The sequence below is a fragment of the Caretta caretta genome, chromosome 9 (genome assembly GCF_965140235.1).
Source record: "Caretta caretta isolate rCarCar2 chromosome 9, rCarCar1.hap1, whole genome shotgun sequence".
Classification (NCBI taxonomy): domain Eukaryota; kingdom Metazoa; phylum Chordata; order Testudines; family Cheloniidae; genus Caretta; species Caretta caretta.
In genome coordinates, this window is record NC_134214.1 from 88,992,223 (window position 1) to 89,008,914 (window position 16,692).

The 16,692-nt window shown below is 40.7% G+C and overlaps 1 long non-coding RNA gene across 1 annotated transcript in view; it reads right to left on the reverse strand.

Moving 5' to 3' along the window:
* Nucleotides 1-836: 836 nt before the first annotated feature.
* Nucleotides 837-16,692, reverse strand: part of LOC142073238 (uncharacterized) — a 416,891-nt gene continuing 401,035 nt past the window's right edge. The window contains exons 4-6 of the long non-coding RNA XR_012670008.1: nucleotides 13,618-13,718; nucleotides 12,133-12,282; nucleotides 837-3,646 (exon numbers count right to left, since the gene is read on the reverse strand). This is a non-coding gene — a long non-coding RNA (uncharacterized LOC142073238). The remainder of the gene's footprint in view (nucleotides 3,647-12,132; nucleotides 12,283-13,617; nucleotides 13,719-16,692) is intronic.

Sequence of the window (16,692 nt, forward strand, 5' to 3'; positions counted from 1 at the left end):
AATTGGGACTTTCGGGGCTTCTAAAACAGCGCCCAAATTTGCTAATGCAAAAAGAAAGGCTAGGTAGGCCCCCTTTTAAAAATAAGTGTAATTGTGCATACAAGAATCACTTCACTACCTACTGCAATACAGTCCAATGTTTTACTATTTAAGCTTATCCTGCTAACTTTCATTCACATGAACAGCCTTCATGAGCCACTCATTTCAAGAGAACTACTCGTCAGAGAATCACATGGGGTCCAGCCTGGCAAACACTACTTACATAAGTAGCCTATGGTTTTTCATAAAACTAGTCGCATTCTCGAGCACTACACCTATGAGTGAGATTTGCATGACTGGGAGCATGAGTAGTAAAGGGTTTCCAGTACTGAACCTACAGTGAAAAGTATATTAATATTTTCATGGCAAAGGGTTCTGTGTGATGCACTGAAGATAGCATGAACTCTGCCTTCTTCACATGGCTCTGTCTAAATACAGAGCCCTGATCTCTTGTGGCAGGGAGTCCAGTTGAAATGTATCAACTTCCAAGTGGCACTCCACAGTCAGGTGGGGTGTCTGTGCATGTGTGTGTGTATATTTAAGTCATTCATTTGCCAGCCAGCGGTGAGTCCTGATATGTAGTGACAGCAGAAGATGAATGTATTGCAAGTGTCTTATATTTGAAATACTTTGAGCACTAATAATGCAATATTGAAGGTATGGTTCTCACCACTGCTTTCTCATTTCTAATAGTTTGTAAAGAAGTTGATCCAAACATTTATTCAATGTGGTTTGGGTAATGTGACTTTGCACAATTACCAACATTTTATTTGTATTTTTATCATAAACTTCAACATTTTAATAAAATGCACATTTTTTTATAAAACAGAAAATGTTCATTTCTAAAGGGAGGGTAACCCTAAAGAGCAGCATTACAGAACAAGAGGCAAAGCCCTAGGCAAAGGCAGAGGTGGTAGTTGAACTAGACGCCCGGGTATATTCATGTTTCTAAATAGCATCCACGGTAGCATCTCCTGCCACTAGAAATCCATATTGGTCATTAGAAGCCCAGGACAAACTCCAGCCCAAGTCTGTTGCTGCAGGGTTCCTTTTTCTTCATTTCAAACATTCTTTAATTCAGCACTACACTAAGTACTGCTGTCAGTGCAGAGGATATTAATGAGATCACTAATGTGTATGGGAAACAGAATTTAGGTGCAGAATGAGGTTTATAGTTCCATCTGTCTTTAGTTCATTGCACTATCTATCAGCTGTAGGCTGCCCTAAGCAACAAGTATGCTAGTTTCAGCTTATTTGGTAAATGCTCAGCTTATTTGATTTCTTCAGCTCCTAACACTTAAATGAGGCAAGAAAGAAACAAAATGAGAGAAAATAATGGGAAAAAAATTGTTGTGGAGTAGGGACCAGAGGTTATAGCTGACACCTCAGGCCTCAGAATTCACCAAGCTACCTGATTACTTTTGCTCTGTATAGATATGTTTGGCTGAGTGGAAGGGTCCCAAGATTTTTTTTTTTATCGTCTGTTTATATATTTACATATTAAAGTCAGAATCCTCCACGGGCAGAAGAAAAACATTTTCAACATTTTTCAAAATATTGATTGGCCGGGGTTCACATCACTGGCGGTTTTTGGCAGCAAGGATGATTCATGGGGAGACTGCTTCCCAAATTATAGGTATCAGGATGGATGAACCATTTCACAGTACACAAGAATTTGAAATGGGACCAAAGCTCAACTTCTGAGGTAGCGTTCACAAAACAGATTTAAAAAGGTTTCAGCAGCAGCAACAAAAGACATAAAAGTCTAGAGGCCCAAAATCCAAACGCCCATCATACTATGGAATCATGTAGATTCTGATCCAAATTTTGTAGCTCAGAATCAGCTCTAATTAGCAGGTTTTAAGTGAATGTTGGCACTGGGTTAGTTTGGCTTTTCCTTACTTACCCCTACACATCCAACCACAGGTTTGCTATCTGTACCTATCTGATCCAACCACTAGTCCTATTCATACAGGTTCCTGAAGATCCCTATTCCTCTATTCTCACGTGACTTCAACCCTTTTCCTGCACCACATAAAGAAGGCGAGGTATCTTTTGAGACAGACACAAACATAGTTAAAGACTAAATTCTCAGAAGATGCTTATGTAGTAGGCATCTGTCACTTCCTGTTGAATCCAGTCATGGCACTATGTTATATTTAGTGATGCAAATTAAAGATATAAATACAGATTCCCCCTACATTCAGTAGTGCTACTGACCCACTGATCCAGAGTATAAACAAACGTATGAAACATTGTTAGTTAGAATCCTGAAATTTGGAAGGAGGCATTCTAAATGCTTTGTGAAAAGAACGCAATAAACTGATGCCACAGTCCATTGGAATCTCAGGAATATGTCACTAAACTAAGTAAATTGTAATCACTGTAATTAAGAGAATGCTTAATTAACACATTTAATGGATAACGAGGCACAGTTGCAATTACAGGCTAATAAATGAAAAATATCCTGTGCCAAGGAAATGGCTTGAAATGTGGCTATTTCCACACAAGAAGAAACCAACCAGTCACTGGTGTCCAATATTTATATCACGAAGAGCTGACACAAATGGTTTGAGTGAGCAACAACTATGTTTCAACGGTTTATTCTGGAAGGTTCATTGTTATTATTTGTACTGTGACGGTACCTATGAGGCCCAGTCATGGGACCAGGGCCACAGCCCATTGCGCTAGGCACTGTACTGCTATATCTCTTTTCAGTTTTTATAAATGTGCTGGGCCTAGACACATCAAGATAAGAGAACATAGTTACAAGAGAATATATAAATTGCAAAACACACAGAGGTTCAGATCCCTGAGACCAGCTTTTCTGTGCTGGGAGCAGTTCAGGAGTCAGGTGGCTGGCCCTACACACCACTTTTCAGACAGCGGTCAAGTTGGCTTTGCGGCTCCTTTGCACCAGCAAGTTGATGGCCAGAAAACAGCACCCAGGATCTGGCCCATACATTATACATCAAAACATTCAAACCGCTTTCTCTACATCTTTTTCTCAGATGAGACACACACAAGGAGTAAACATTTCTTCTGATGCAACTATGTATGTGACTTTCTCTCAAGGTGTGCACTGATAGATTGCATAGCGTCAGGAGTCTCTGTGTACAGCATACGGCCAACTTGATGAGAACGTCAGAATTATTAGTGCATGTTACTGTAATGCAAGTTTTACAATGGGAGAAGAGCAAAAGGGTGAAATATAGCAAACTGGCTTGCGCACTGCTAGTAACTGGTATCTGGGAAAGTACGGTCTTCTTTCCATGCCAATAAAGTCACTGTGTAATTTCATTTCAATTTGAGAAGTACCTTGAGGATTAATGCTGGAAAGGGGAAGATAAAAAAAAAAAGCTTGTTTTTGATGAGAGGCAGAAGTTATGCATTCTCTGTCCAACAGCAAACAAAATGGGGACGCTGAACTGAGTTGATATTTGGAAGGCTGGAGGATCTGCTGAAACAGACATGGATGACTCTTGAAAAGAGAATTCCTAAGAAAAAAGTTTATTCATAACTACCTTATCCTTCTATAAGATGTAGAAATTTCTCTCCCCCACTCTCTAGAGTCTCCGAATGAAGGACCAAAAAACTGTTCATAGCTCTGAAAAAAAACCAAACAAAACAAATAAGGTCACTTTACTATAGGTGCATATATACAGCTTTAGGTGCTTCACTTTAGATATATAAGTTTTGGAAATTTTGGCTTGAGAGACTTGGCCTAAAAACCACACAGTGAGTCAGTGACAGCACTAGGAATAGAACCCCAATTCCCAGTCCCGACTTTTGGAACAGGCTATAATTATGCTGAAGACTTTAAATCATTTTTCCCCCTTTCTTAAAAAGCAAAAGTGTCAGTGTGAGATGTTTTATTTCAAGGATCTTCCACAGAAGGAATTTAACACTTCCGCCCCCCCAAAAAAACCCACCACCCATCCACCATGACACTTGAAAAACAAATTTCACTCCTCATTTTGTTAGCAGCCAGACAGCTCCTTTATTTAACACCTTGTCTTTTCCTCTGCCCAAAATTCTTGAGGAAGACATTATGGAAGAGAGGCAATGAAGGAGATAAGGAGGTTAACTCGCTGCAAAAGTACTCTATCCAGAAGGCACATTCTCTGAAAAATCACGTTCAGAGCTATCTAAAAAGTTCCCTTTTCTTATATATTATGGCTTTTACTTGAGGAAACTTTTATAATTACTAGAAAAAATATTAACCTTTGAGTAGCCCACAGTACAGGAAAATGACTGACTGAAGAGCACACTCACAAAGTTCATCTGCATGCCACTGAATTTGTCTCAACTCAAGCTAATCCAACGAAAGATTACACAGTCTTTGTCACTAGTTTCTACTTATTGCCTGGCAATGGAATAAAACTACATATATAAAGGAAAGGTTAACTTAATATTTTGGTACATGGCCCGTTAGTCACTAATCATTAACTCGTTTAATAAAAATGTTTAAAGTTTGAAGCAGATGTAGGTATAAGTAGTGTATATTTTTAGTTCTTTTATTTCTGTAGAGAATGTAAGGAGCAGAAGACTATCTCCTGGTTCATAAAGGAGATAAAATTCACACCATTCAAAAGGCAGAACAATTCTCATTGATTCCTTTTGCAATCATTGCCACCTATTCTCAAAAATGTTTCACCCCTCCGAGATGGTACTTCCCTATTTCTCTTAGAGCATTTGTAAATGTCCAGCAGTTTGCAAGATTTAGGAGAAAAGGGCGATGATCTCTTCCTGTACCACTCAGACTGTTATTTTATCTAAAATTTTGCAAAGGAAATGGTTCCAATGGAATAAACAGTAAAAAAAGAAGTAGCCTTATGATGTGTATCACATATCGATCTATTCTTGCCTGTGCTAGAGACAGGCCCCTATTAGGCCCCAGCTCAGGTCCCATGTCAGCCAAACTCTTAAGCACATTTGTAACTGTTGTCATATAAGTGATCCAATGTGATTACCCACATACTTCAGTTTATGCAACTATCAGTACTAATAATTCTTAAAAATTTCATAGGGCCAGATTCTGCCTCCCTTACTCCAACTGAGTAATACCTTTTTCTCTGTGTAGTGTAATGAGATCCACATGGCACTGCTTGCCTAGCAAGGTAGCTCTCAGCATAATCAGGCCCTCCTCGATATGAAGTGTGTTTGAAAGTATGCTAATGAATGCCATGGCCAATTTCCTTTACCAACAGAACAGCAGCTAGAGCTTGTTAGTACCTACCATCACACTGACATTGTAAACAGATTATTTAATTTACATTTGTTCTTATTTTGATACAACTCTACTTACATGTGGTAATTATCAGAATAATGAATTTCTCAAATAAAGGAACATACAGAGTATCGGGGTTTGTGGGTAGCAAATAATGTAAAGAGGGCAGTAACTATTTGATATGATGCAAAAGGTTGTTTTTTTAAAAAAATAACTAGAGTAGAGGGCTCTCTTTATATAATTATAAAATCACGCTTAGGATGACTGATTTAATTTGAATAGCATTCCCTGGGGAAATATACTGTGCTATCAACTTGAAATGATGATGATTATTTGGCCTTCAGCAGTCATGGGATAAGTCAGCAGCAGAGCTGGATGGCAGCATGCCCACAGCTACACCTAATGCAATGAAGCAAATCTGCGGCTCTGACAGTAGGCAATACCATGGAATGAGTTAATCTAATGGCATTTCTTTATAATGCCTAATCCTGCCAGAGATTTCAACCACCTACGGGCCAAACCTCAAGGTCCTTACACAGCTTTTACTCAGAATCAGTGGGAGTCTGAGTGAAAACTGAGGGCCAGATTCATAATCCAATGTGGAAACACCAACCCAGAGGGTAGGAAACTTATGTAGTTTCCTCTGAATTCTTCCATCAGTGGGACAGGATCTGTGAACCCCGCCACCATGAAAGAGACTGGTGGGGTCTGGTTTATAATCCCTATCGGTCTCTGAGACACAAGCCATCTGCATTGAGTGTCTGTTCCTCCCAACAAGCAATGGGCTGCCAGTATGGTCTGCCTCGGCTGTCATATAAGACCTACCCCAGGGAATTCCTTTAATGAAATTGCTCAGTTCAGAATAGGCACCATAGAGAAATCAATGTGACCTCTGGCCATATTTACTTTCTATTGGATGACAGAGGCTGACATGCATCATTCCTGGCCATCTCTCTCCTACACAGTGTATTCGCAGACATCCTGAGGAAGGGGGAATTTTGCTGCAGAGACAGCTAACAATCGTGTTCAATATATAGAGAGGGGGAGATGTGTGTAGAAGGGGGTCCCCTTTAAGCCTGGATTTTAAGGGCACAATGTGGTCCTGAGTAAGCCATTTGTCCCCACATGAATAGTCATTTATAACGATGGATACTTTAATGATATGCTAAATGAAGAGAAACTCCATCAAGCTGGGAATAATTGTGTTTTATTTTGTGTTGCTCTTCTGAGCTCAGCAAGTTAAGTTCCCACTATGTAAGTGCTTGCATGGGACATCTCAGCAACATCCTGCTCTGATTCAGGAGATGGGTAAACAATTCCAGTACACAGAAATCCCATTCTCATCTCAGAAGGCTACTCATCAAACCAACCAACCCTATTCAGTCTTCCAAAATATCTTTTTAAATTGCAGTGACAGGCTGGGTGAGGACTCCTACAACTCTTGACTGTATTACACATGCCAAACAGATTCAAACAGCAGATTGTCTCTTTGTCTCAAATTAATAGCTACTCAGCCATCAGAGATGAACCACACCGGTTCACTAAACACCAAGGACTCAGAAGAAGGTGGATTTCCTAAGCCAGTAAATAGCCACAAAGTATTCAAAACCAGAGCTTCCTCTCCCAGCAAAATACACATGGGAAAGAGCTTGAGGGAAAGATGAATTTATCTTCAGCAAATTCTCCGGAGGGATGTTATTTGTCCTCCTGCCCCTTGAGAATCAGGCATATTTCACTTTCTGAACTGAGAGAATCTCCTGGGATCCACCAGATGCAAGAGTCATCCATGCAGATACCTTGCATTCTTCTGCCCTCTCTCTTTGTTCTCTGGTAGCACAACTCCAATGACGGCACAATGCCAATGACTCCCTGGTGGGCAGATGACCCCAAGATCACCCTTCAGTCCAGGGGAACAGCACTGAAAAGGTAACACAGCATTGTTTTCCATGGGGTAGGTGGGATGATGCTGTAGAAGCTGTTGACAACCCCTCCCCACTTCCAAGCAGAGGAAATCTGTGTTCCCTCTACAGCAAGTAAAATTCACCCTATGCAGAGCTCCATCCCAAGGGGAAATCAAGGCCAACTAACCACTTAAACTCTGCTTCCAGGGTTCATGTGGGAACTAAGTGATGCATAAGGACCAGAGCAAGTCTTGCACAGTAGTCATCTTCATCCATGAATCTTAAAGGCACAATCTGGGCACAAGCTATTATCTACCATTATGCAGCTTTTCCACTTCCAGAAATCCCCTCCCCTTATGGAATGAATGGCTATCAAGAAAGATAGTATAGTGTAAGAAGTGTAATTGGGATGGGTGAAATGGGTTCAGATAAGAAATTTGCCTTAAACTTGAACTGAACCCAAGAAATGAATTTGGAACAATTAACTTTTCTATATTAAGTTTTACAGATATTTTTATTTCATTTCCTTGATTGCAATGGGACTGAAAGCAGAAGTGCCATAATACCTCAAGAAAAGTTACCTTTGTGATATTTCTGGTCTGAGTGGAAGCAGCAAGAATTATGTAATAAAATAATAATTTTAGTAACTTGATATACTCCCATTAATGTATCTGGGAATTAGGACTTCTGTCTGGAGCTGCCTCTCCTCGGTGCCACAGAGTCTCCCACAGAGCCTCCAACGCACTGGAAGAGAAGGCCAGATCCCTGATCTTTGGTGGGTCTGATGGTACCAATGGCTGCACTTCAAGGCTGGAAGGTAGAATGGGCGAATGACTCTGTCTCTTTGTCATTGACTCCTCCAAAGTAACAATATTCTAGAACATACACTCACTTGATAGAAGTGGTGAATGCAGATAGGGGAGAGCAAAGATGTCTTCTGGGGAGTCGTATGTCCCCGACTGTCACAGAGTATGAGCAGAGTACACTGGCAGAGCCACAGACTCTCTGGTCACCGTGGTGGTCAGCTCCTTCTGGGGCCGCATCGCTATCGGTATCGCCTCAGCTCCTGAAGTGGATGGAAGCACCAGAAGCTGTCTACCCTGCATCTTCATCACCAGAGCCAGTGTTGGGCAGTCAGATCCGTATCCTTGTGTGCTTCCTTCTCTTGTTGAGATGACTTAGTAGGGCCTAAGACCTTAGTGCCCATGCGTGCTGGCTCTTCTGACTTTAATGGGGTTGAGGAGGGATCCCTTCTTTTTAGGACAGTCTTAAACATAGATAACTTGTCCTTATGTCTATGAGAATATGTCCCTTACTCTGTTGTGAAACCTTCTCTTTAGGCTTAACAGACTTAGCCTCCATTTCTGAGTTTGTGCTAAGATGGGTGCGATCCACTTGAGGCTGATGCATGGGTGTGGGGAGGTAACCTTCGTGAGGTGCAAGGTCTCTGGCACAACAGGTCTCTTAGGGCCAGTTTCTTTCTGAGGAGATCTGGAGCTCCTCTTAGCAGAAGATTTAGCACTATCACCCACAGATCTCTCCTGCAAAGATCTGCAAAACTAGATGAGATGCTGTGGTCACTTGAAGACCACTGTACAGAGGTGCAGGACATTATCCAGGCCTGAGTCTGACATGGGTGGAAGGGAGCATTCCCTCATGAGGAGTCAAAACATTATCTCCCTGTCTTTCCTGGAAGGACTCCTGAATCTTGAGGAGATCTGCACTTGGGTAGCACATGAGTATCCCCTAAGCAGCAGATAGTGTGAATGGCAGTTACTAACTAGGAAGGACTCCTGGCAAGCGAGATAATACTTGAATCCTGGGGATTGAGACATGCCCCATCAGAGAAGGAGAGTTCCCTTGAAGAAGGAAAGATGGGGTGGGAAGAGCCCCTTGTGGAAGCCTCTTCTGGAAACATCCCCTCCAAACAAAAACTAAAACTATTAAAATGAATACTAAATATTAACTACACTGTAAAGTACAGACAGGGTAGATAGCTAAATAAGCAGGCACCACTAAACACTCCATCTCAGGCGGAGGCGGCGGAGAAGGAACTGAGGCAGTTTGTCCTTCACAGCCCTACATACCCTCACTGAGGGGCATGAGGATGGCTAGGGTACATGTGCAGACTGAATGGGCACTACTGTCAAAAATCTTTGATTGAAGGGGAGCACCTATAGGGGAATTACACAAAGAAGAAATTAAGTTTGGCCTCAAAAATGATCTGAGTTACTGGGGTAAACAGGGAAAAGTGTTCACTAAAAACAACAACCTATTAGGGTAATTCATGGCAGGTGGGTATAATAGGCTAGGGGAGGCTAAGCCTCCCCAACCCAGGCTGCGGCCTCACCCATCCTCCACCCTGAGACCCTACCCTCACTCACCTTCTCCCCCGAAGCCGGCGGGGACTCAGTTCAAGCTGATGGCCTGGGACTCGGGGCGGTGCTCAGGTGGGCCTGCCAGTGGCCTGGGGCTCAAGGCAGCTGGGATGGGTGGGCCAGGGCTTGGGACAGGGCTTGGGACAGGTCAGCTGCAGCTCCTCCAGCTGTGGGGAGGGGCATCTCAGGGCTCCAGCAGGAGAAAAGGGGCAGAAGGGGCAGAGCTGGGGGGGCTAGCTTCCCCAAAGTGGGGGTTCATGCACCGCCCATGGGGTAATTTCAGAGTCAGTACTGTTATGATAAAATATTATAGTATTTACACATGACCTACCTACATGTTTATGTGATATGTTATTATATTGCATCAATTCTCATGCATTTCCATGAGAGAATTTCTTATTTATAGCAAATATTTAAAAGGATAATGGATCACTAAATCTGTCAAAGTAACACTAAAATCCTAATTAAACCTACCAAGCATGAAGGCTAAAACTCTGAGCTTTCAGACGGCTCTTAAGTCAATAGGTATCTGCATTGGCAACTACATGGGTAATTGCCTGAGTAACCCCTGACCCCCACACAGATCCCTTTGCGGACTCATGGTCATAGCATGGTCCTCAGAACAGTGAAAGATGTACCGCATACACTTCAGTACACAACAGTAGTTTGATGTGGCAAAAAGCAACAGACCATTTTAAAAGGCATTTTAAAAGCCTCTTTTCACAGAGAAGCCTGGCTAATTTTCTCAGCTAGCCAAGTTAGCATAAGCTTGGACTAAGGTGGTCAGTCAGCTCATAGTTGTTCAGACACAAAATCCACAAGCCAAAATGTAAAGTGAACTGTATGCTCATGACAGAAGCCTGGCCAGGCTTGGAGTGCTGACCTCTAGAGAGCAGAAATAGCAGCCAAAAGTACCATACTGGCCGCTGTTTTATAACTTTGTTGAGTCCAGCCTTTTCTCCTTGAGCACCTAGATGGATTCCCAGGGTTCAAGCTTCTCCCTTGTAACCTAATGTTGTCTCACTTTGGTGTAGGAACCAAGATCTGAGAGGTCTGTATTCTCTTCCCCATCACAGAAGAGTTCTGGAAGAGGTTTTATCCAAAACCCTGACTCTTCTTGCTTTGTGTGTGGATTTAATCAATCAGACTTTGAAATGTAAGATTGGGTTATTTATTTATTTTGGTTTTATAACATTTTTGTTACAGAAGTTCAGCTATTAAAAGAATTAAGGAAATTCATGTCTCCACGGAGGCAAAAACAGCTTTATCAAATTTCAGCTTCACACGTAAAAAGATATTTTTAAACATTCACTTGCTGAAATCTTCAGGAAAGAAAGTATGGCTAAAATATAAAATCCTCAGCTTTTCAGTACTTGTTACAAATTCATGAAGAAAGAAAAACAGGAGGACTGTAAAATTTCATGCCCCTCACTTTACATGTTGTCTTTGGGAATCTACTCTGAATAGGATAGGTATAAAAGGAAAATTTAAGCTTGCATAGTTCTAACATAACATTATGTTTTGGAAATTCCCATGGAACTAAGCAAAGAAAGGGCAAGAGGACGTGTTTTTTGTATAGCATTTCACAGGTGTCCATGTAAACATAAATTAATTATTTCAGATGTCTTGGAGCATGAATTATGCAATTTGGGATTAAATAAACACACAAAAGTATATCCTGAGCAAAAACATTCATATGCACAGCTGGATACAGACATAGCAATCTGAAATTATAATTACGATTTACCATCTCTATAGAAAAGAAGTGACGCAATTTCATTGAGATCAGAGAGGCTATTAAAATTAAAAAGTCAATAATAATGGGGGATTTCAACTATCCCCATATTGACTGGATACATATCACCTCAGGAAGGGATGCAGAGATAAAGATTCTTGACACCTTAAATGACTGCTTCTTGGAGCAGCTGGTCCTGGAACCCACCAGAGGAGAGTCATTCTTGATTTAGTACTAAGTGGAGCACAGGATCATGTCCAAGAGGCGAATATAGCTGGACCGCTTGGCAATAGTGACCATCATATAATTAAATTTAACATCCCTGTGGCAGGGAAAACACCACAGCAGCCCATCACTGTAGCATTTAATTTCAGAAAGGGGAACCACACAAAAATGAGGAGGTTAGTTAAACAGAAATGAAAAGGTACAGTGCCAAAAGTAAAATCCTTGCAAGCTGCATGGAAACTTTTTAAAGACACCATAATAGAGGCTCAACTTAAATGTATCCCCCAAATTAAAAAAAAACCAGTAAGAGAACCAAAAAAGTGCCACTGTAGCTACACAACAAAGTAAAAGAAGCAGTAAGAGGCAAAAAGGCATCCTTTAAAAAGTGGAAGTTAAAGCCTAGTGAGGAAAATAGAAAGGAGCATAAACTCTGGCAAATGAAGTGTAAAAATATAGTTAGGAAGGCCAAAAAAGAATTTGAAGAACAGTTAGCCAAAGACTCAAAAAGTGAAAGCAAAAATTTTTTTAAGTGCATCAGAAGCAAGAAGCCTGCTAAACAACCAGTGGGGCCACTGGACGATCGAGATGCTAAAGGAGCACTCATGGGCGATAATTTATTATTACCTGTTTTGTTCATTCCCTCTGGGGCACGTGGCATTGGCCACTGTTGGAAGACAGGATACTGGGCTAGATGGACCTTTGGTCTGACCCAGTCTGGCCATCCTTATGTCTTTAAATGTGAAGGTTGGAAACTCCATGGGGTGACTTTAGGTGCTAGTAAAGACAGACACAACTCATCACAAGGATAAATTCTGTTTCAGTTTAAAAATATGCCAGATACGAGAAAAATAAATGGAAATGATAAAGTAAAAGGAGAGAAACTATGGTAAAGGAAAGAAATCAAGAACAAACAATATATCTGAAGCAATGGGGACATGCTAAGTGAAAAGGTATGCCGAGATCAAATCAATCCACAGATAAGCAAGCCAAAAAAAGAGAACAATTGGGATAGCAATACGTTTTTTTCTTAAATAAACTCCTTGCAATGGAAACATGGACCATTTTTAAAAAACTAAATCCGGTTGCTATAAGTAGGTCCATAAATATAGTTAAATTAAGGAAGTTTGCAATACACAGGGACAGTCCATTTATTACAGCTGATAATTACGGATTGTAAATGAATATATTCCCATTCTGAAAGAGAGCTGTAAAGAAATTTAATTCTCAATATTCGTGAATCCCTCAGTATAATATTAATAATAATCAGATAAAGTAAAGTTAAATGATTCAGTGAATCAATTTACATTTCAAAACAGAGAAATTGTAAGGCAGAGCTTCTTGGATCAGATAGCAGGATTAGTGCTTTGAAACATCTCTGGAGGAAACTTCCATGCAATTTCTTGTTTTTGTCAGTAGGCTACCTTCATACTCAGTTTTCTGTACTCAGTTCACAGAAAAACGTTTAAAAATCAATTACCAGGGTATTTCAGAAGGGATAGATTAGAGCCCTTTCTGCTATTTCTTCTTTTTAAAACTGACATACAAAGAGCTACATAGTGCCAGTAAAAACTCTCTACCACAAATTGTTTAAAGTTTTAACTGTATTGCTCTGCTTTGAATTATTCTTCCAATAAGACAGCTGCATCTAGGTTTATGGGAAATGCTAAACAGTGTGCTTTCTTTACTCTGATGATTCATGGCTTCAATTTTCAAAGAAGTTTCCTTTTCATCTTCAATATGAACAGTTTTGAAATGTACAAAAGTCTCATTTGGATTTGTCATCTCTTACATTCACAAAACTTGGCATCAAACCCTGTGATCAATAAGGAGTATTTACAACACTACCAAGATATAACTATAGTCATTCTGATTAGACACCACTAGAGAAGCTTTTAATTTGAACATTTATTTTTCAGAATAAGATATGATTAATGTTTAATGCTTGCTTCCAGAATAAAGAGGTCTTCTGGATAGATATAACCTAGCAAGAACACATATTCTGCATTGCTATTAAAATGCTATATTAAAAGCATTCTTGTAATTTAGAGGCAGGATACAATTAAGAGCACTGTTATCCACTACTAATAGTCTTTTCTTTATGGCACTGACCTTCTGCTTTTTGCTGCCATGGTTCATAGATGCAAAAAAGGAAACCTGGAAATTGAATCAGTCAACACTGCTGAAAGCAGGTACGTATCACTGGCTCCAAACTACAAAACAGAAAACAATGACAAGCAACAAGCTTAAGGAACATTATGATAAGGTGAAAATACAGTAGGGGGATTTTATGAAATATAAATAAAACTGAGAAACACAGATACAAGGGATACTAATATGCAAATATGATTCTTTGAAGGTTTCTGGAAAATTTTCTTATGGAGGTATCATACCAGTAAAACAACTTGATTTGCACATTTCTTTGATAGGTTTTTAGGCTGCCATTTCATAGCATTTGAAGTTGCATCATTATAACACAATGCCACAAATGTTGCATTCTGCACAATAAGACTGCAGTGCAGAATGAAAGAAAACAGAACTCTTGTTGCTCTTTCTCCAGGAAAACTGAACCTCTAGGAAAACTGCAGATACTTTTAGCTCATTGTAAATATTCAGATTTTGTGCCATTATCATCAGAATGGCTTAATCAGCTCAACTATGGCTATTTAAATGACAATGTACTCAGCTTGTGCTATAATGCTGCAATTGATTATTTTTTTCCATTGTTGTTTGTCTTCTCAGTGGGAACTCCTTCCCTGAATCTCATGGAGACATTCTGAACAATAAGAACAGGAGGACTTGTGGCACCTTAGAGACTAACAAATTTATTTGAGCAAACGCTTTTGTGAGCTACAGCTCACCGATGAAGCGAGCTGTAGCTCACGAAAGCTTATGCTCAAATAAATTTGTTAGTCTCTAAGGTACCACTAGTACTCCTTTTCTTTTTGCGAATACAGACTAACACGGCTGCTACTCTGAAACCTGTCATTCTGAGCAATGTTCAGCCAGGTTTTGTCACTCCCCCTTCAATGAAACAGGGCTTTTTCAGAGAGGCAGCATTCCTTTTGTAAAGGCTCATTTTGCACCCACAAAATGCCCCTTTGTGTTTTTGGGCTCTGTCTATTGAAATAGAGGGGCAAATCTGAGTGCATAGCCCACCCTTTCCCCAAGCACTGAGCCACAGAACTGGCTAGCTGTGGGAGGGGAAGGCATGAGCATCATCTTAAAAGGCATGCTCCCTGTGTGCCTCGGTGCTATGGGAGCCTTCTTCCCCCTCCCCATAGCACTTGATCCCCATCTTCCAATGACAGTCCGTGCTATAAAGGTACAATGTGGCTTGTAACCCTTTGGTATCTTAGATGCCTCATCTGTAAAACAGGGAAAAATAATTACTTAGAGGCACCAAGAACTCCCAGAGCACCCTGTTGTACAGAAAAACATGCCTTTTAGGAGAGTTTAAAGTGCGTTCGCCTGCCACAGCCAGCCAGCTCTGTGCTGGGGGTGGGGGGTTAGGGGGGCGTGTCTATGGAATTCTGTGGCAATTTTGCAACAGAAAAGCTTCAAAAACAGACTCCAGTGAGAAACTGCTGAGCTTGAATTAATATGCAAACTAGATACCATTAACTTGGGTTTGATTAGAGACTGGGAGTGCCTGGGTCATTACACATATTAAATCTATTTCCCTAAGTTAAGTATCCTCACACCTTCTTGTCAACTGTCTAAATGGGCCATCTTGATTATCACTACAAAAGTTTTTTTCTCCCGCTGATGAGAGCTCATCTTAACTAATTAGCCTCTCACAGTTTGTGTGGCAACTTCTAACTTACCCGTATGTGTGTATGTATTATATATATATATATCTTCTTACTATATGCTCCATTCTATACATCCGATGAAGTGGGATGTAGCCCACAAAAGCTTATGCTCTAATAAATTTGTTAGTCTCTAAGGTGCCACAAGTACTCCTGTTCTTTTTAAGGAATTCTGTGTTTCTTGCCTCTGCAAATTGAACCGGTGAAAATTTTAAGGGGGCAAACAGCATCCAAATGGAGGTGGCACCCTATGATTTCTAAGCAGTGCAAGGTATTGAGCTGCTTGGACGAAGACACCAGTGGCATACCGTAGCAGCTTACTGAGCACCTAAAATAAGTATTGTTTTTTTCCATAAGACGTGTGTAACGATCGGATATTCTGCAACTTCAGGTGAGCCACACACACAAAAAAATCCTTCTAGTGCTTCATTCTTCTTTCCCTTGCTATTGCTAGAGATGTTCATATTACTAGATGGGATGAAATTGTGGTTGGCTCAAGAAGCTCTATGATACTTAGTTTTTTATGATGTGGGGTCTTTGTAAGTATTTACAATATTTCCTGACATATTATGCAATGTTGCTGATTAGAAAATGACAGACCAAAAAGTCTGATGACGTTCACAGGGAAGACAGTTGGAAAGCAAATTGAGGACAGAATAGTGGAATGCCGAAAATATCAATGAAGGAATAGCAAAGCATGGTGGCCTTAATATCACCTAATCATTTACCTGCACTTTCTAAAAAGGTATGACATGGCACTTAAACACCTGCCACAAAAACTGGGGACTTAAAGAAAAAAAAAGAGGCTATCAGGGAAATAGGGTGATGAAATACCAGCCCAAAGGATAAGAGGCCTCCAGAAAGAGATTATCTTTTTAAATGGTTGGGCCTAGACTAGCCAGGGGCCTAAGGCCCACTTCTCACATATAGTTTTGCTATCAGCTGTTAGGGGATGAGGTGTATCAGACACAATTTCAGAAACTGAGAAGGTCATGCTCAAGCCTAGTGGTTGGGCTGGGAACCAGAGTCAGGGGCCAGAATGGGAATCAGGAACCAAGAACAGAGTTGGAACAAGACAAGGATGGGAGCAGCATGTCAGAACCACCAAGCAGAGGAGAGGAAGCTGGTGAGGTAGCGACATTGAGCAGACTGGAGTGGCTGATCTCCTTGGAATCTATATCCCTGGCCTTGTGGTCACCTGGTTAGACCTTTATCTTTGCATTGGCTGAGCCCTGGTTGATTGGCATGGACCAATCAATTAATGAGATTGAGGGATGACTCATCAGGCTCAGACAGCATTATCATGCTCATAATTCACACAAAAACACAGCTATTTCCATTGACAAAACTGATACAAAAATTCACTGTAAGTCAA